The sequence below is a fragment of the Pseudophryne corroboree genome, chromosome 8 (genome assembly GCF_028390025.1).
Source record: "Pseudophryne corroboree isolate aPseCor3 chromosome 8, aPseCor3.hap2, whole genome shotgun sequence".
NCBI lineage: Eukaryota > Metazoa > Chordata > Amphibia > Anura > Myobatrachidae > Pseudophryne > Pseudophryne corroboree.
In genome coordinates, this window is record NC_086451.1 from 57222342 (window position 1) to 57244170 (window position 21829).

Below are 21829 nucleotides of genomic sequence, written 5' to 3' on the forward strand. Positions count from 1 at the left end.
GCCACGCCACTCCTCGTTTTCGTTTGCCAGTTACGGCTTTTTTTTTTCTGAGTAATTTTGCCCAGTTGTCGTACGTATGTACTCGCGCATGCGTAATCACGCATTTGCGCATGCGCAGATACTTACATTTCGTACATTTGCGTTGCGAAGACTCTTAGCGATCAACTCGGAATGAGGGCCTCTATACGTTGTGCTGCCATCATCATTTGGCACCCAAGGATCTTCTATATATATATATATATATATATGTGACTTTTACATAACTTTTTATTCTACATGTCAGCCTGTGCTGTAATCTCTATTTCTTTGAGTGGATAATACTATCATATATTCAGCAGCAGTTATGGCTATTAGTGCATGACCATACATCCCTCTATTTTATATTAGTACAGCCAGCATATGACCCAGTGAGCATCCACCAGGCTCATAACTGTGGTGTGGATTTTACACTTGCTTTGTTTCAATACATATTGTTTTAATCGTATATTGGCCCTCATTCCGAGTTGATCGCTAAGTTTTTCGGTCGCACAACATATTCGCAAAGTTGCGTTAATGTAGTAAATATGCGAACCTCCGCCCCCAACGTATTTTTGCACATTCGTACGCAGTATTACACAAAGTGGGCGTACGCCAAATGACATCGCAGTAATGCGAAACCATCGCAGCATTGCGAATCCATCGCAATAACACATACTTAATCGTAAAAATACTAAGTTTTAGTAGATTTACACATTTTACCGTAAAAGTGCACACTTTTAAGGAAAAACGCTCAAAAATGTTTTTTTAAAGCTATTAAGTGAAATTACACCATTCCTTTTAAAGTCAACAAGCCCTTTTCAATAACGAATCCAATTAGTGTAATGATTGATAATGTTCCTAAACAATTAAGTCTGCAAAACAAACCAGATTAACACTTTGTTGCCATAATTGCCCATCAACATGTAAAAGTGTATATTTTTTTTTCTTTTTCCCTTTGTTTGTTTTTAAAGGTGTTGTTTGTGAATGAAGGTGTTTACATGTTTCTTAACACAATAATCTCCTGTTTTTTTTGTTAATAATCTAACGTAAGATGTGTGTAATGTTTTTTGCAAACAATTTCTGCCTGCCAATCAGCTGATCCTTTTTTGCATTAATAAACACAACACCCGGTTAACTTTAATCAACTTTTTTTATTTTATTTTTTAAAATAAATCATTTTTTTTCCTTAAAATAAACAAAATCATGCAAATTTTTGCAAATTTTCAACACAATGCATTAATCCTTGCAGGTGTTGGCGCATGGTGTAAAGAATGCCTCCAAAACTTGTAGGATCTCCAACTGCAACATCTGAAATTAAGATGCAACACAAACATTAATAACTTAATTACATTACTTATTATCCAAGCAAGGCGCAAAGCACACTTAAATGCAGGCATGTCCAAACTGCTGGACTCCAGCTGTTGTGAAACTACATATACCAGCATGCCTTGACACAGTTTTGTGGTCAGGGAATGCCAAAGCTGTGTCAGGGCATGCTGGGATGTGTAGTTTCTCAACAGTTGTAGGGCCGCAGTTTGGACAGGCCTGCTTTAATGGCAAAGTTACTACATCCTGCCTGTTTTATGGTACAATCATTAGCAGAACAACACACAAGCCTGCTCAGCCTTTTTTAAAGATTTTAAAGTGTTCCAGACCATGGGTTACATTTACTACTATGTGAGTTATATTTAAGATGGAACGTTGCCCATAGCAAACAAGCAAAAATATGAATATTATATTGTAGAAGTGGTTCCCAATTTTTAAAGTATAATCTTATTGGTTGCTATGGCCGACATCCCATGTTAAAGATAACTACCATCTTCGTCAATGTTACACCATGTTGGCATTCATTCCCATTTGGTTTTTTTTTTATTGTTTTTTTTTTTGTTAGGGTGTTGGTCCTGCATCATCACACTGCATATCAACATCTTCAGAAGGACAACATATCCTAGCATGCCCACACTCCATGAAAGCTGCCCTTACTAAATAAGGTCAAACAGGTTTGACTTTATCCAATAATCATTTTGTGAGTGTAACTTTCACACCACAAATCATTGGGTCGTTAGGCTGCCTAACAAAGTGAAGCATGTGATTTGTAAGTGTAAATATTAAGAATACACAGGCACAAGTGTAAAAGAACAACAACATACTAAACTCCACTCAGGTCTAACTGTTTCCCAGAAAACCTAACACATATAAACCCTGTTGTCCTGTCAACCCTGTTGACCTAATGAGTGTCGACCTAGAGTGGACACACAAAACATGGCACACATAAACACTGGACATATAATGACACTCAAATAAATGTAAATGCAACATGTACACCATGAAGAAAAACACAATTAATTTTCCTTGGTACAAGAATTCCAACAGTACAACACTGCACGTTTTGTCATTGTAAGTGTAAGTAGGTAATCATTTTTAACAAAATGTTAAAACACTTACTTTCCTCGGCAACATGAAGACTCCCTGAACTGTCTTCAGGGGCTTCCTCTGCCCATTCACTGGGTGGGGATGGCGGCTGGATGGGGGAAGGCGGCTGGATGGGGGAAGGAGGAGGGATTGGGGAAGGAGGCTGGATGGGGGAAGGAGGCTGGATGGGGGAAGGAGGCTGGATGGGGGAAGGAGGCTGGATGGGGGAAGGAGGTTGGATTGGGGATGTAATTTCAGAGGGTGGGTCTGATTGAGAGGGCGAGGGGGGCGGTGAAAATGTTAGGCCAATAGAGGGTGAGGGGGGCTGAGAAGGTGAGTTGGAAGTAGAAGGAGAAGGGGTATGGGAAGGAGGAGAAGGGGTCACAGAAAGAGAAGGAGAGGTTGGCTGAGAAGGGGAGTGGAAAGTGGAGTGGGCCTGGGAAGCTGAGGGGGCCTGGGAAGCTGAGGGGGCCTGGGAAGCTGAGGGTGACTGGGAAGCTGAGGTGGATTGTGAAGCTGAGGGTGATTGGGAAGCTGAGGGGGATTGGGAAGCTGAGGGGGAGTGAGAAGGGGAGGGGGAGTGAGAAGGGGAGGGGGAGTGAGAAGGGGAGGGGGACTGGGAAGTGGAGGGGGAGTGAGAAGGGGAAGGGTGCTGAGCTGGTGCATCATGTGGTGCTTGCCGTTGTGGTCGTCCTAGAATGATTGGTAAAATATATTTCAATTTGCATGTTAAATTACATACTAATCAATTGTAATTTTCACTGTTCGGTTCCATGTAAAAGAAAGTTTTTGTAAGAATTTTTAAAAAATAATTATTCAAACCTCTTCATGTTGCCCACTGCAAACAAAATTATGAAATTTAAAAATTTTGTCGGTCATTCCTGTATCTATTCCATTGAGACATATTGATTTGTCTAGCCAACATCACCAGATCACTATTCAAGCTACCTTATTATATAGACAGCACTGATCAAGTTTTTTGGTACAGTTTCCTGCCTGGTTACTAATTATGTAAAACATGCACTTCTTTAGGGACACTTTGCTACAGTCAGTAATGTTTGCCCTAACCACACACACTGTCCTATTTTTTCAAAATGTTCACTCAGTGTTGCAATTAGCCTACCACTTAGTGAAAATTTGCACTATTTATGCTAATAATCTTATGTAATGTTACTTACTGCGTGCATGCATAGTGCGGATTTGCTGGCGGATCTCCGCCAACAGCTCTGGAGTCCTCCTTCGGAGATCACTCCATCTCCGCTCTAACTGGATGATGGTCCGCCTGCTGCGGACGCGAGACCGCAGCAGGCGACGGACCTCCGCGTAGGCCTCGCGCTTAACACGATTGGGGATGAATCGCCCAACGCGGCCTACGCGGCGGTCCATCACCGCAACCAGGACGCGGAGCTCCCGCCTGGTGAAAGGTGCCGCACGCATCATGGCAATGGCGTTTTCCTTATTTGGGCATATATTTATAATGTCTGTTAGCATGTGATTGGTCCACAATCTATGCTGTCATATGTCATTTATAATAACTTTATTGATCTTTGCAATGCTGTGAAGAGCAGAGTGTTATTTCGCACGAGCGGAACTACGCATTCGCATAAGCAAATTTTAAGCAAAACACAACCATAAAATTTAAAACAAAAAAACACAGACACAGACACACACACAGTTTTAGATCAATTTATAAACATATCTGAGTACTCACCTCAGTTTGTGTGGTCTTTCAGCTGGACATTCACAAAGTGGGCAACATTCAGTTTCATTTGTTTGTGTTTTTGTATAAATAATCATGATGTTAGAATAGTAAAAAAATAAGGACACTATTTAGCAACATCACAGTATTGTTTGACACAAAATTAAATTGTCAGCTTAACGTGTTATTGTTTTTTGAAGATAAAAAAAAAACAGATTCAAACACACAAAAAGCATTACACAATGACCTTACAATAGCAAACACAATTTCTACATTTAAATACAAAATGATGCATACTGTGCTTTTATTTTGGTAACAATAGAGTAAAAAAAAACACTATACCTGAAAAATTCAGCAACAATGCTTGCCCTGACTTGGCTCCCCCTCCTTGTAACACTCCCCCCACCGAAGTGTCGGACAACCCCTGGCTCCTCATCAGGCAATTCCTCTGTCTGAGGAAGCTCTACGCTACTCCTTACCGCGATATTGTGGAGTATAGCGCACAGGACCACTATTTTACTTGCCATCTCCGGCGAATACATGATGTCGCCACCAGTGCGGTGGAGCACACGAAACCGCCCTTTAAGGACCCCAATTGTGCGCTCCACCAGCTGCCTAGTGGCAGTAAGCGCGGAGTTAAATGCCGTCTGTGGTCCTGGCCTGGGATTACGGTAAGGAGTCATGAGCCAGGGGGTGCAAGGATATCCACGGTCTCCTGTTTGAGGAAAAAAAAAAATTAGAAATAGTCAATTTGGAAAAATATACAAAATTTTGAACAAAATATGTGCAACAACTCACCCAATAACCACATGTCTGCTCGTTGACTTGATCTTAATCTGTGCCATATCCCTGATTGTCTAATGACATACGCATCATGGGAACTTCCAGTAAACTTTGCGTTCAGGGAAAGGATCTGGAGGGATGGCCCACAAACAACCATTACATTCAGAGAATGAAACAGTTTCCTGTTTCTATAAATTTCTTCATTATGTTTTGGTGGCTGAATAGCTACATGTGTGCCATCCACAACCCCAATAACATGTGGGAAGCGACTACCACCTTCCGCAAATTGCCGCTTCACCACATCTAGGGCACCAACATCCAAAGGCATAGCAATAAATTGCTTCACACGCTTGAGGAAAGCCTGGCAGACACGCCGCAGGACCTTACTGAACTGGCCCTGCGACATGCCAACCAGGTCTCCAACCACATGCTGGTAAGACCCTGTTGCCAAAAAATGTAACACAGCAAGGAATTGTGTCAATGGTGGTATTGCTGTAGGATACCGAATTTCAGACTCCAGATCACTCTCTATTATGGAGAGAGTGTCTAGGATTAGATGTGGTGGCAGCCTGTATCTACGTACAACCACATCATCTGGCATCCCAAAAAGTAGGACACGGGGTCGGAAAATTGGTGGCCTAGCACGCCTCCGTTGCCTTGGTTGATGAGGAGCCGGTTGTGGTTGTGGGGCTGGCGGTTGGGGTGGGAGTGCTGGCGTGGGTTGGGGAGGTAGGGCTTCTGCTGCGATAAATATAGACATCACACACTTTTATAAAAACAAAAACAAAAAATTGAATAAGACAAAAACAAAGTCCAAAAAATATGCAAACAAAAAATTATTACAAAAAGGGTGTGTCAACTTACTGCAGGAGCGTAAGACATTTTTTCTGGGTTCAATTCAGGACCAAAAAGAATATTATAAAAAAAAAAAAAAAAATTTATAATGAAAGCTACATATGTTAAATTGTAATTGTTAAAAATACTATTATTTACAAAAACAGAACATCAAACACATCACAAACAACTACTACAAAATTAAGAATAATTGGTTAAAAAAATTTAAATTAAAAAAATAAAAAGTTAGCCCTTTAGTAGCTAGCCCAGCCAAGAACAACACTACTTTGCTGATCAATCCCGGTACAAAACATAACATTTATTATCAAGATGGAAAACAAACATAATCAAAACACTTTGAACAAACACAAACAGGCACCAACACAGGCCCAGGGAACTTACCTGATCCAAAATAAAGAAAGGAACTCTTTGTGTTATACAGCACACCAAAGAAACAAAATCAACTAGGGTTACGTTACCCAAAAAAAAACTCCTACAAGAGAGCAAATATGATAGTCAAAAACAACATACAGACCAATAAACAAAACAGGCACCAACACAGGCCCAGGGAACTTACCTGATCCAAAATAAAGAAAGGAACTCTTTGTGTTATACAGCACACCAAAGAAACAAAATCAACTAGGGTTACGTCACCCAAAAAAAAACTCCTACAAGAGAGCAAATATGACAGTCAAAAACAACATACAGACCAATAAACAAAACAGGCACCAACACAGGCCCAGGGAACTTACCTGATCCAAAATAAAGAAAGGAACTCTTTGTGTTATACAGCACACCAAAGAAACAAAATCAACTAGGGTTACGTCACCCAAAAAAAAACTCCTACAAGAGAGCAAATATGACAGTCAAAAACAACATACAGACCAATAAACAAAACAGGCACCAACACAGGCCCAGGGAACTTACCTGATCCAAAATAAAGAAAGGAACTCTTTGTGTTATTTGGGCATATATTTATAATGTCTGTTAGCATGTGATTGGTCCACAATCTATGCTGTCATATGTCATTTATAATAACTTTATTGATCTTTGCAATGCTGTGAAGAGCAGAGTGTTATTTCGCACGAGCGGAACTACGCATTCGCATAAGCAAATTTTAAGCAAAACACAACCATAAAATTTAAAACAAAAAAACACAGACACAGACACACACACAGTTTTAGATCAATTTATAAACATATCTGAGTACTCACCTCAGTTTGTGTGGTCTTTCAGCTGGACATTCACAAAGTGGGCAACATTCAGTTTCATTTGTTTGTGTTTTTGTTTAAATAATCATGATGTTAGAATAGTAAAAAAATAAGGACACTATTTAGCAACATCACAGTATTGTTTGACACAAAATTAAATTGTCAGCTTAACGTGTTATTGTTTTTTGAAGATAAAAAAAAAACAGATTCAAACACACAAAAAGCATTACACAATGACCTTACAATAGCAAACACAATTTCTACATTTAAATACAAAATGATGCATACTGTGCTTTTATTTTGGTAACAATAGAGTAAAAAAAAACACTATACCTGAAAAATTCAGCAACAATGCTTGCCCTGACTTGGCTCCCCCTCCTTGTAACACTCCCCCCACCGAAGTGTCGGACAACCCCTGGCTCCTCATCAGGCAATTCCTCTGTCTGAGGAAGCTCTACGCTACTCCTTACCGCGATATTGTGGAGTATAGCGCACAGGACCACTATTTTACTTGCCATCTCCGGCGAATACATGATGTCGCCACCAGTGCGGTGGAGCACACGAAACCGCCCTTTAAGGACCCCAATTGTGCGCTCCACCAGCTGCCTAGTGGCAGTAAGCGCGGAGTTAAATGCCGTCTGTGGTCCTGGCCTGGGATTACGGTAAGGAGTCATGAGCCAGGGGGTGCAAGGATATCCACGGTCTCCTGTTTGAGGAAAAAAAAAAATTAGAAATAGTCAATTTGGAAAAATATACAAAATTTTGAACAAAATATGTGCAACAACTCACCCAATAACCACATGTCTGCTCGTTGACTTGATCTTAATCTGTGCCATATCCCTGATTGTCTAATGACATACGCATCATGGGAACTTCCAGTAAACTTTGCGTTCAGGGAAAGGATCTGGAGGGATGGCCCACAAACAACCATTACATTCAGAGAATGAAACAGTTTCCTGTTTCTATAAATTTCTTCATTATGTTTTGGTGGCTGAATAGCTACATGTGTGCCATCCACAACCCCAATAACATGTGGGAAGCGACTACCACCTTCCGCAAATTGCCGCTTCACCACATCTAGGGCACCAACATCCAAAGGCATAGCAATAAATTGCTTCACACGCTTGAGGAAAGCCTGGCAGACACGCCGCAGGACCTTACTGAACTGGCCCTGCGACATGCCAACCAGGTCTCCAACCACATGCTGGTAAGACCCTGTTGCCAAAAAATGTAACACAGCAAGGAATTGTGTCAATGGTGGTATTGCTGTAGGATACCGAATTTCAGACTCCAGATCACTCTCTATTATGGAGAGAGTGTCTAGGATTAGATGTGGTGGCAGCCTGTATCTACGTACAACCACATCATCTGGCATCCCAAAAAGTAGGACACGGGGTCGGAAAATTGGTGGCCTAGCACGCCTCCGTTGCCTTGGTTGATGAGGAGCCGGTTGTGGTTGTGGGGCTGGCGGTTGGGGTGGGAGTGCTGGCGTGGGTTGGGGAGGTAGGGCTTCTGCTGCGATAAATATAGACATCACACACTTTTATAAAAACAAAAACAAAAAATTGAATAAGACAAAAACAAAGTCCAAAAAATATGCAAACAAAAAATTATTACAAAAAGGGTGTGTCAACTTACTGCAGGAGCGTAAGACATTTTTTCTGGGTTCAATTCAGGACCAAAAAGAATATTATAAAAAAAAAAAAAAAAATTTATAATGAAAGCTACATATGTTAAATTGTAATTGTTAAAAATACTATTATTTACAAAAACAGAACATCAAACACATCACAAACAACTACTACAAAATTAAGAATAATTGGTTAAAAAAATTTAAATTAAAAAAATAAAAAGTTAGCCCTTTAGTAGCTAGCCCAGCCAAGAACAACACTACTTTGCTGATCAATCCCGGTACAAAACATAACATTTATTATCAAGATGGAAAACAAACATAATCAAAACACTTTGAACAAACACAAACAGGCACCAACACAGGCCCAGGGAACTTACCTGATCCAAAATAAAGAAAGGAACTCTTTGTGTTATACAGCACACCAAAGAAACAAAATCAACTAGGGTTACGTTACCCAAAAAAAAACTCCTACAAGAGAGCAAATATGACAGTCAAAAACAACATACAGACCAATAAACAAAACAGGCACCAACACAGGCCCAGGGAACTTACCTGATCCAAAATAAAGAAAGGAACTCTTTGTGTTATACAGCACACCAAAGAAACAAAATCAACTAGGGTTACGTCACCCAAAAAAAAACTCCTACAAGAGAGCAAATATGACAGTCAAAAACAACATACAGACCAATAAACAAAACAGGCACCAACACAGGCCCAGGGAACTTACCTGATCCAAAATAAAGAAAGGAACTCTTTGTGTTATACAGCACACCAAAGAAACAAAATCAACTAGGGTTACGTCACCCAAAAAAAAACTCCTACAAGAGAGCAAATATGACAGTCAAAAACAACATACAGACCAATAAACAAAACAGGCACCAACACAGGCCCAGGGAACTTACCTGATCCAAAATAAAGAAAGGAACTCTTTGTGTTATATAGCACACCAAAGAAACAAAATCAACTAGGGTTACGTCTCCCAAAAAAAATCTCCTACAAGAGAACAAAAATGTCAGTAAAAGCAATGAAGCACAGGTTTATTTGCAAAAATGGACTAGCTAAATATATATGTGTAAAAAAGAATAACAAACAATCAACATAAAATAAACACTTTGAAATCAAAAAATGAACAACAAGACGAATTCCAGAATACTCACAAACGAAAAATCGCAGACAAAATGCTACACTGACTATATTCTAAATGCAAACGAAAGGACAAATGTATGCTTGACAATTACTCACTCTGAAAATTCCTATAGCACCTTCACGCACAAGCCAACAAACTCAAGTGAAACTCCAAACTACCTACACTCACAGCGTGCAAAGTAGGCCCTTAAATAAGCAGTGCAATCATTAATCAGATTAACAGTGTACACCTGTGTGAATTAACGCTACGCACGTAGGTATATAAGCACACACCTCGGCGTACACACGTCATCACAAACATGGCTTCTCGTGAGCAAATCGCAGCAGAGATGGACCGCATTGCAGAGCAGGAGATGGCATTGCGGAAAAGACGCCTAGATTGCCAAAGGCGCATGTTGGAATCCGCCTCTGCGGATGTTGAAGAGGCAGGACCTAGTACTCTGCAAATGTCTGCTTCTGAACCACAACAATTGACTGGGGATACCCTGCCACACACACAAAGTGACCAAACTGAGGGAGAATTGGCTTTAGCCACACAAACACAACAGACAGAAGCTGCTAGTGAGGAGGAAGATGGTGATGACCAACAAGAAGAAACCTCACAGGCTACCTCCAGATGGAAGAAAAGACAGCCTGCATTCACTAAGAGGGAGTTGCGTGTCTTGGTCACGCAGGCCATGTCCAAAATCCATAGAGGGCCAAAAAACATGGGGGCTGCTTCAAAAGAACGAATCTGGAGAGACATCACAAAATCTGTGAATGAAGTTGGCTCTGTCGTCAGAACATCACAGGAAGTGAGACGACGGTAAGTGCATATTGACAGTCCTTTTTCTGTGCTAAGTTGACTAAAAAATGTAGTTACATGTGATGTTATGTCTAGCAAACACAAGCAGAACACGTGTCCTATATATTAGCTTAGACAAATAATAAGACTCTACTTTGTCCCTCTTTCACAATACATATGTAGGTGGGCCGACTTCAAATCCCGCCTGAAGGCAAAGAGGGCTGCGGAGTGGAATGCCTCAAGGGCTACAGGTGGAGGAGCACCTGTCGCTGTGGAGTATACTGACTTGGAGGAGATGGCGATGCCCTGTGTCAGTTATGAGGAGGGCCAAGGGGTGTCTCATATGGACACGGACCTGCCTGAGATCCTGACGGGACATGACTTGGAAGGTAAGTTTACACATTTAGTTGTCTGTAATTTTGACAGTATTTATAATAATAAACTAATTTTGTATCCTACTTTTTTCCCACACATTCTTCTATTTGCTTGCCACAAAACACAGCACAGGGGGGTGATCCGTTTGAGTCACAGGACGGTTATGTGGTTGAGGCTGAGGTGGAGGGACCTAGTGAGTCTGGCAGTGTGGGCCAACAAATCCCACCTCTGCAGGTTCCTACTGGCCCCCCCACCCAACCCTCTGCTATCCCGGAGATCCTGCTTGAAATCGCTAGGTATGGTGAGAGCCTAAATCGGTTTCAAGACGGGGTCATCCGGGAGGTAAGCCAGATAGCTGTCCGGCTCACTGAGCACCGAACCTGTGTTGAGCAAGGTGTTGCTCAACTCTGCCAAGGTCTGGCAGAGATCAGGCAGGGCCAAGAACAACTTGCCTCCTCATTCCAAACCCTTGCAAATAACATCTTGCAAGGGCTCCAGGCCATCGCTGTCTCCCTTGCCCACAGTGGCAGAGAGCCACCCACATCGGCTCCCTCCCCTGCCCCTGCCCAGGAAGAACAGCCCACTGGGCAGGCCCAACGAAGGTCGCTCCGCAGACCTTCCAAAGAAGAACAGCCTCAGGCGGGGAGAAAAAGAAGAAAATGATGTCTCTCCAGATGGGCAGCACCCATGTTTTTGATGTTGCCTCTATGTATTTTTGGAGTTGGCTTGTGTGACCAGAATGGATAACTCCCTCTTAGTGAAATGTATTCTTTCTGTTTGGATGTATTGTAGCCTGTGAGTTTATGTGTATAAACACCAGAGCCATCTTCCTCTTTCTAGTGTGCTATGTATTGTTGTGTTTGTGTGGTGGATCCTAATTCTTTCTCATTTGGTTTAAAATTTGTGTGTGGCAGGGTGTGTCATGTTTTATTTATGCTTTAAAAATATACTTTTGTCAGAAGCAGAATTTTGCAGAGTACTGAGTTCTGCTATCTAATAATTGTCAGTGCCATCTGCTTGCTGCTTGGTCCATCTCTGCCTGTGCGACTCACGTGGAGCCATGTTTAAATGTTGTGAAATATTATTATAGTAATAAAAAATATATTTAAAAAATTTGAGCAGTTTCTTCAAGGTAATGCAGTTCAAGAAAGATTAGGTCAGCATATAGACACTTGTAGACCAATCTGCTAATTCTCCTTAAAAATTTAAAATAAAAACAAAAAAAAGGTATGCTTTGCACCACACTTTAATGTCCATATTAAGTAAACAGACACGACGCTTTTTAAAAATATCTATGGTCAACAGGACATCATTTCAAACATTGTCAGATATTATAATCAAATATTATTGTGACTTTTAAGACTAAATTAAAGTGTATGCTGCATTATGTGGGTGTTGGTTTATTTGTAAAAAATGTTGCAGATTTCAAACACTTTCACAAATATTTTCACTTGCTTGTATTTGGGAGTCTTACACACATTAAAACAAGTTTTACAAATGCTTACACAACAAATTCAACAAAAATCACACCCTTATTTGGCAGTGTGTGAGATTTATATGTGAGTAGAATAAACATGTAATGTGTGTTCAGACAATTGCTGGTTGGTAACTTTCATCTGCTCATTAATTAACAAGTAATTGGACATCAGATGAATGTGATATCCAATTAACTGCTAATTACTGCATACACACTTGTACCAGTACTTCGCAAATGTAGAGTAACTGCAGACCTACTCGGCTGCTGCGTGAATGTTGCTACGGTTTCCTATGTTAGTTTTAACAGCGACAATGTTTATTTGCGAAAAACACGCCCATTGCGAGTTGCATACTCCCACACTGTACGCCCACTTTCACGCCCATGTCGGAGCATTGCGAAGTCTCGCCTACGCCACGCCCACGCCACTCCTCGTTTTCGTTTGCCAGTTACGGCTTTTTTTTTTCTGAGTAATTTTGCCCAGTTGTCGTACGTATGTACTCGCGCATGCGTAATCACGCATTTGCGCATGCGCAGATACTTACATTTCGTACATTTGCGTTGCGAAGACTCTTAGCGATCAACTCGGAATGAGGGCCAATATACGATTAAAACAATATGTATTGAAACAAAGCAAGTGTAAAATCCACACCACAGTTATGAGCCTGGTGGATGCTCACTGGGTCATATGCTGGCTGTACTAATATAAAATAGAGGGATGTATGGTCATGCACTAATAGCCATAACTGCTGCTGAATATATGATAGTATTATCCACTCAAAGAAATAGAGATTACAGCACAGGCTGACATGTAGAATAAAAAGTTATGTAAAAGTCACATATATATATATATATATATATATAGAAGATCCTTGGGTGCCAAATGATGATGGCAGCACAACGTATAGAGGCCCTCATTCCGAGTTGATCGCTAAGAGTCTTCGCAACGCAAATGTACGAAATGTAAGTATCTGCGCATGCGCAAATGCGTGATTACGCATGCGCGAGTACATACGTACGACAACTGGGCAAAATTACTCAGAAAAAAAAAAGCCGTAACTGGCAAACGAAAACGAGGAGTGGCGTGGGCGTGGCGGAGGCGAGACTTCGCAATGCTCCGACATGGGCGTGAAAGTGGGCGTACAGTGTGGGAGTATGCAACTCGCAATGGGCGTGTTTTTCGCAAATAAACATTGTCGCTGTTAAAACTAACATAGGAAACCGTAGCAACATTCACGCAGCAGCCGAGTAGGTCTGCAGTTACTCTACATTTGCGAAGTACTGGTACAAGTGTGTATGCAGTAATTAGCAGTTAATTGGATATCACATTCATCTGATGTCCAATTACTTGTTAATTAATGAGCAGATGAAAGTTACCAACCAGCAATTGTCTGAACACACATTACATGTTTATTCTACTCACATATAAATCTCACACACTGCCAAATAAGGGTGTGATTTTTGTTGAATTTGTTGTGTAAGCATTTGTAAAACTTGTTTTAATGTGTGTAAGACTCCCAAATACAAGCAAGTGAAAATATTTGTGAAAGTGTTTGAAATCTGCAACATTTTTTACAAATAAACCAACACCCACATAATGCAGCATACACTTTAATTTAGTCTTAAAAGTCACAATAATATTTGATTATAATATCTGACAATGTTTGAAATGATGTCCTGTTGACCATAGATATTTTTAAAAAGCGTCGTGTCTGTTTACTTAATATGGACATTAAAGTGTGGTGCAAAGCATACCTTTTTTTTGTTTTTATTTTCAATTTTTAAGGAGAATTAGCAGATTGGTCTACAAGTGTCTATATGCTGACCTAATCTTTCTTGAACTGCATTACCTTGAAGAAACTGCTCAAATTTTTTAAATATATTTTTTATTACTATAATAATATTTCACAACATTTAAACATGGCTCCACGTGAGTCGCACAGGCAGAGATGGACCAAGCAGCAAGCAGATGGCACTGACAATCATTAGATAGCAGAACTCAGTACTCTGCAAAATTCTGCTTCTGACAAAAGTATATTTTTAAAGCATAAATAAAACATGACACACCCTGCCACACACAAATTTTAAACCAAATGAGAAAGAATTAGGATCCACCACACAAACACAACAATACATAGCACACTAGTAAGAGGAAGATGGCTCTGGTGTTTATACACATAAACTCACAGGCTACAATACATCCAAACAGAAAGAATACATTTCACTAAGAGGGAGTTATCCATTCTGGTCACACAAGCCAACTCCAAAAATACATAGAGGCAACATCAAAAACATGGGTGCTGCCCATCTGGAGAGACATCATTTTCTTCTTTTTCTCCCCGCCTGAGGCTGTTCTTCTTTGGAAGGTCTGCGGAGCGACCTTCGTTGGGCCTGCCCAGTGGGCTGTTCTTCCTGGGCAGGGGCAGGGGAGGGAGCCGATGTGGGTGGCTCTCTGCCACTGTGGGCAAGGGAGACAGCGATGGCCTGGAGCCCTTGCAAGATGTTATTTGCAAGGGTTTGGAATGAGGAGGCAAGTTGTTCTTGGCCCTGCCTGATCTCTGCCAGACCTTGGCAGAGTTGAGCAACACCTTGCTCAACACAGGTTCGGTGCTCAGTGAGCCGGACAGCTATCTGGCTTACCTCCCGGATGACCCCGTCTTGAAACCGATTTAGGCTCTCACCATACCTAGCGATTTCAAGCAGGATCTCCGGGATAGCAGAGGGTTGGGTGGGGGGGCCAGTAGGAACCTGCAGAGGTGGGATTTGTTGGCCCACACTGCCAGACTCACTAGGTCCCTCCACCTCAGCCTCAACCACATAACCGTCCTGTGACTCAAACGGATCACCCCCCTGTGCTGTGTTTTGTGGCAAGCAAATAGAAGAATGTGTGGGAAAAAAGTAGGATACAAAATTAGTTTATTATTATAAATACTGTCAAAATTACAGACAACTAAATGTGTAAACTTACCTTCCAAGTCATGTCCCGTCAGGATCTCAGGCAGGTCCGTGTCCATATGAGACACCCCTTGGCCCTCCTCATAACTGACACAGGGCATCGCCATCTCCTCCAAGTCAGTATACTCCACAGCGACAGGTGCTCCTCCACCTGTAGCCCTTGAGGCATTCCACTCCGCAGCCCTCTTTGCCTTCAGGCGGGATTTGAAGTCGGCCCACCTACATATGTATTGTGAAAGAGGGACAAAGTAGAGTCTTATTATTTGTCTAAGCTAATATATAGGACACGTGTTCTGCTTGTGTTTGCTAGACATAACATCACATGTAACTACATTTTTTAGTCAACTTAGCACAGAAAAAGGACTGTCAATATGCACTTACCGTCGTCTCACTTCCTGTGATGTTCTGACGACAGAGCCAACTTCATTCACAGATTTTGTGATGTCTCTCCAGATTCGTTCTTTTGAAGCAGCCCCCATGTTTTTTGGCCCTCTATGGATTTTGGACATGGCCTGCGTGACCAAGACACGCAACTCCCTCTTAGTGAATGCAGGCTGTCTTTTCTTCCGTCTGGAGGTAGCCTGTGAGGTTTCTTCTTGTTGGTCATCACCATCTTCCTCCTCACTAGCAGCTTCTGTCTGTTGTGTTTGTGTGGCTAAAGCCAATTCTCCCTCAGTTTGGTCACTTTGTGTGTGTGGCAGGGTATCCCCAGTCAATTGTTGTGGTTCAGAAGCAGACATTTGCAGAGTACTAGGTCCTGCCTCTTCAACATCCGCAGAGGCGGATTCCAACATGCGCCTTTGGCAATCTAGGCGTCTTTTCCGCAATGCCATCTCCTGCTCTGCAATGCGGTCCATCTCTGCTGCGATTTGCTCACGAGAAGCCATGTTTGTGATGACGTGTGTACGCCGAGGTGTGTGCTTATATACCTACGTGCGTAGCGTTAATTCACACAGGTGTACACTGTTAATCTGATTAATGATTGCACTGCTTATTTAAGGGCCTACTTTGCACGCTGTGAGTGTAGGTAGTTTGGAGTTTCACTTGAGTTTGTTGGCTTGTGCGTGAAGGTGCTATAGGAATTTTCAGAGTGAGTAATTGTCAAGCATACATTTGTCCTTTCGTTTGCGTTTAGAATATAGTCAGTGTAGCATTTTGTCTGCGATTTTTCGTTTGTGAGTATTCTGGAATTCGTCTTGTTGTTCATTTTTTGATTTCAAAGTGTTTATTTTATGTTGATTGTTTGTTATTCTTTTTTACACATATATATTTAGCTAGTCCATTTTTGCAAATAAACCTGTGCTTCATTGCTTTTACTGACATTTTTGTTCTCTTGTAGGAGATTTTTTTTGGGAGACGTAACCCTAGTTGATTTTGTTTCTTTGGTGTGCTATATAACACAAAGAGTTCCTTTCTTTATTTTGGATCAGGTAAGTTCCCTGGGCCTGTGTTGGTGCCTGTTTTGTTTATTGGTCTGTATGTTGTTTTTGACTGTCATATTTGCTCTCTTGTAGGAGTTTTTTTTTGGGTGACGTAACCCTAGTTGATTTTGTTTCTTTGGTGTGCTGTATAACACAAAGAGTTCCTTTCTTTATTTTGGATCAGGTAAGTTCCCTGGGCCTGTGTTGGTGCCTGTTTTGTTTATTGGTCTGTATGTTGTTTTTGACTGTCATATTTGCTCTCTTGTAGGAGTTTTTTTTTGGGTGACATAACCCTAGTTGATTTTGTTTCTTTGGTGTGCTGTATAACACAAAGAGTTCCTTTCTTTATTTTGGATCAGGTAAGTTCCCTGGGCCTGTGTTGGTGCCTGTTTTGTTTATTGGTCTGTATGTTGTTTTTGACTGTCATATTTGCTCTCTTGTAGGAGTTTTTTTTTGGGTGACGTAACCCTAGTTGATTTTGTTTCTTTGGTGTGCTGTATAACACAAAGAGTTCCTTTCTTTATTTTGGATCAGGTAAGTTCCCTGGGCCTGTGTTGGTGCCTGTTTGTGTTTGTTCAAAGTGTTTTGATTATGTTTGTTTTCCATCTTGATAATAAATGTTATGTTTTGTACCGGGATTGATCAGCAAAGTAGTGTTGTTCTTGGCTGGGCTAGCTACTAAAGGGCTAACTTTTTATTTTTTTAATTTAAATTTTTTTAACCAATTATTCTTAATTTTGTAGTAGTTGTTTGTGATGTGTTTGATGTTCTGTGTTTGTAAATAATAGTATTTTTAACAATTACAATTTAACATATGTAGCTTTCATTATAAATTTTTTTTTATTTTTTTTTATAATATTCTTTTTGGTCCTGAATTGAACCCAGAAAAAATGTCTTACGCTCCTGCAGTAAGTTGACACACCCTTTTTGTAATAATTTTTTGTTTGCATATTTTTTGGACTTTGTTTTTGTCTTATTCAATTTTTTGTTTTTGTTTTTATAAAAGTGTGTGATGTCTATATTTATCGCAGCAGAAGCCCTACCTCCCCAACCCACGCCAGCACTCCCACCCCAACCGCCAGCCCCACAACCACAACCGGCTCCTCATCAACCAAGGCAACGGAGGCGTGCTAGGCCACCAATTTTCCGACCCCGTGTCCTACTTTTTGGGATGCCAGATGATGTGGTTGTACGTAGATACAGGCTGCCACCACATCTAATCCTAGACACTCTCTCCATAATAGAGAGTGATCTGGAGTCTGAAATTCGGTATCCTACAGCAATACCACCATTGACACAATTCCTTGCTGTGTTACATTTTTTGGCAACAGGGTCTTACCAGCATGTGGTTGGAGACCTGGTTGGCATGTCGCAGGGCCAGTTCAGTAAGGTCCTGCGGCGTGTCTGCCAGGCTTTCCTCAAGCGTGTGAAGCAATTTATTGCTATGCCTTTGGATGTTGGTGCCCTAGATGTGGTGAAGCGGCAATTTGCGGAAGGTGGTAGTCGCTTCCCACATGTTATTGGGGTTGTGGATGGCACACATGTAGCTATTCAGCCACCAAAACATAATGAAGAAATTTATAGAAACAGGAAACTGTTTCATTCTCTGAATGTAATGGTTGTTTGTGGGCCATCCCTCCAGATCCTTTCCCTGAACGCAAAGTTTACTGGAAGTTCCCATGATGCGTATGTCATTAGACAATCAGGGATATGGCACAGATTAAGATCAAGTCAACGAGCAGACATGTGGTTATTGGGTGAGTTGTTGCACATATTTTGTTCAAAATTTTGTATATTTTTCCAAATTGACTATTTCTAATTTTTTTTTTCCCTCAAACAGGAGACCGTGGATATCCTTGCACCCCCTGGCTCATGACTCCTTACCGTAATCCCAGGCCAGGACCACAGACGGCATTTAACTCCGCGCTTACTGCCACTAGGCAGCTGGTGGAGCGCACAATTGGGGTCCTTAAAGGGCGGTTTCGTGTGCGCCACCGCACTGGTGGCGACATCATGTATTCGCCGGAGATGGCAAGTAAAATAGTGGTCCTGTGCGCTATACTCCACAATATCGCGGTAAGGAGTAGCGTAGAGCTTCCTCAGACAGAGGAATTGCCTGATGAGGAGCCAGGGGTTGTCCGACACTTCGGTGGGGGGAGTGTTACAAGGAGGGGGAGCCAAGTCAGGGCAAGCATTGTTGCTGAATTTTTCAGGTATAGTGTTTTTTTTTACTCTATTGTTACCAAAATAAAAGCACAGTATGCATCATTTTGTATTTAAATGTAGAAATTGTGTTTGCTATTGTAAGGTCATTGTGTAATGCTTTTTGTGTGTTTGAATCTGTTTTTTTTTTATCTTCAAAAAACAATAACACGTTAAGCTGACAATTTAATTTTGTGTCAAACAATACTGTGATGTTGCTAAATAGTGTCCTTATTTTTTTACTATTCTAACATCATGATTATTTAAACAAAAACACAAACAAATGAAACTGAATGTTGCCCACTTTGTGAATGTCCAGCTGAAAGACCACACAAACTGAGGTGAGTACTCAGATATGTTTATAAATTGATCTAAAACTGTGTGTGTGTCTGTGTCTGTGTTTTTTTGTTTTAAATTTTATGGTTGTGTTTTGCTTAAAATTTGCTTATGCGAATGCGTAGTTCCGCTCGTGCGAAATAACACTCTGCTCTTCACAGCATTGCAAAGATCAATAAAGTTATTATAAATGACATATGACAGCATAGATTGTGGACCAATCACATGCTAACAGACATTATAAATATATGCCCAAATAAGGAAAACGCCATTGCCATGATGCGTGCGGCACCTTTCACCAGGCGGGAGCTCCGCGTCCTGGTTGCGGTGATGGACCGCCGCGTAGGCCGCGTTGGGCGATTCATCCCCAATCGTGTTAAGCGCGAGGCCTACGCGGAGGTCCGTCGCCTGCTGCGGTCTCGCGTCCGCAGCAGGCGGACCATCATCCAGTTAGAGCGGAGATGGAGTGATCTCCGAAGGAGGACTCCAGAGCTGTTGGCGGAGATCCGCCAGCAAATCCGCACTATGCATGCACGCAGTAAGTAACATTACATAAGATTATTAGCATAAATAGTGCAAATTTTCACTAAGTGGTAGGCTAATTGCAACACTGAGTGAACATTTTGAAAAAATAGGACAGTGTGTGTGGTTAGGGCAAACATTACTGACTGTAGCAAAGTGTCCCTAAAGAAGTGCATGTTTTACATAATTAGTAACCAGGCAGGAAACTGTACCAAAAAACTTGATCAGTGCTGTCTATATAATAAGGTAGCTTGAATAGTGATCTGGTGATGTTGGCTAGACAAATCAATATGTCTCAATGGAATAGATACAGGAATGACCGACAAAATTTTTAAATGTCATAATTTTGTTTGCAGTGGGCAACATGAAGAGGTTTGAATAATTATTTTTTAAAAATTCTTACAAAAACTTTCTTTTACATGGAACCGAACAGTGAAAATTACAATTGATTAGTATGTAATTTAACATGCAAATTGAAATATATTTTACCAATCATTCTAGGACGACCACAACGGCAAGCACCACATGATGCACCAGCTCAGCACCCTTCCCCTTCTCACTCCCCCTCCACTTCCCAGTCCCCCTCCCCTTCTCACTCCCCCTCCCCTTCTCACTCCCCCTCCCCTTCTCACTCCCCCTCCCCTTCTCACTCCCCCTCAGCTTCCCAATCCCCCTCAGCTTCCCAATCACCCTCAGCTTCACAATCCACCTCAGCTTCCCAGTCACCCTCAGCTTCCCAGGCCCCCTCAGCTTCCCAGGCCCCCTCAGCTTCCCAGGCCCACTCCGCTTTCCACTCCCCTTCTCAGCCAACCTCTCCTTCTCTTTCTGTGACCCCTTCTCCTCCTTCCCATACCCCTTCTCCTTCTACTTCCAACTCACCTTCTCAGCCCCCCTCACCCTCTATTGGCCTAACATTTTCACCGCCCCCCTCACCCTCTCAATCAGACCCACCCTCTGAAATTACATCCCCAATCCAACCTCCTTTCCCCATCCAGCCTCCTTCCCCCATCCAGCCTCCTTCCCCCATCCAGCCTCCTTCCCCCATCCAGCCTCCTTCCCCAATCCCTCCTCCTTCCCCCATCCAGCCGCCTTCCCCCATCCAGCCGCCATCCCCACCCAGTGAATGGGCAGAGGAAGCCCCTGAAGACAGTTCAGGGAGTCTTCATGTTGCCGAGGAAAGTAAGTGTTTTAACATTTTGTTAAAAATGATTACCTACTTACACTTACAATGACAAAACATGCAGTGTTGTACTGTTGGAATTCTTGTACCAAGGAAAATTAATTGTGTTTTTCTTCATGGTGTACATGTTGCATTTACATTTATTTGAGTGTCATTATATGTCCAGTGTTTATGTGTGCCATGTTTTGTGTGTCCACTCTAGGTCGACACTCATTAGGTCAACAGGGTTGACAGGACAACAGGGTTTATATGTGTTAGGTTTTCTGGGAAACAGTTAGACCTGAGTGGAGTTTAGTATGTTGTTGTTCTTTTACACTTGTGCCTGTGTATTCTTAATATTTACACTTACAAATCACATGCTTCACTTTGTTAGGCAGCCTAACGACCCAATGATTTGTGGTGTGAAAGTTACACTCACAAAATGATTATTGGATAAAGTCAAACCTGTTTGACCTTATTTAGTAAGGGCAGCTTTCATGGAGTGTGGGCATGCTAGGATATGTTGTCCTTCTGAAGATGTTGATATGCAGTGTGATGATGCAGGACCAACACCCTAAAAAAAAAAAACAATAAAAAAAAAACCAAATGGGAATGAATGCCAACATGGTGTAACATTGACGAAGATGGTAGTTATCTTTAACATGGGATGTCGGCCATAGCAACCAATAAGATTATACTTTAAAAATTGGGAACCACTTCTACAATATAATATTCATATTTTTGCTTGTTTGCTATGGGCAACGTTCCATCTTAAATATAACTCACATAGTAGTAAATGTAACCCATGGTCTGGAACACTTTAAAATCTTAAAAAAAGGCTGAGCAGGCTTGTGTGTTGTTCTGC

At 41.5% G+C, this 21829-nt stretch overlaps 2 long non-coding RNA genes across 2 annotated transcripts; one reads left to right on the forward strand and one right to left on the reverse strand.

The window, feature by feature from the left end:
- Positions 1 to 1241: 1241 nt before the first annotated feature.
- LOC134947482 (uncharacterized) lies at positions 1242 to 5057 on the reverse strand. Its single transcript, XR_010182571.1, has 4 exons — positions 4472 to 5057; positions 4142 to 4163; positions 2464 to 3123; positions 1242 to 1326 (listed from the first exon to the last, which is right to left on the reverse strand). It is a non-coding gene; the product is annotated as an uncharacterized LOC134947482 (long non-coding RNA).
- Positions 5058 to 18778: 13721 nt separating this feature from the next.
- LOC134947483 (uncharacterized) lies at positions 18779 to 20693 on the forward strand. Its single transcript, XR_010182572.1, has 3 exons — positions 18779 to 18958; positions 19267 to 19288; positions 20307 to 20693. It is a non-coding gene; the product is annotated as an uncharacterized LOC134947483 (long non-coding RNA).
- Positions 20694 to 21829: the final 1136 nt, after the last annotated feature.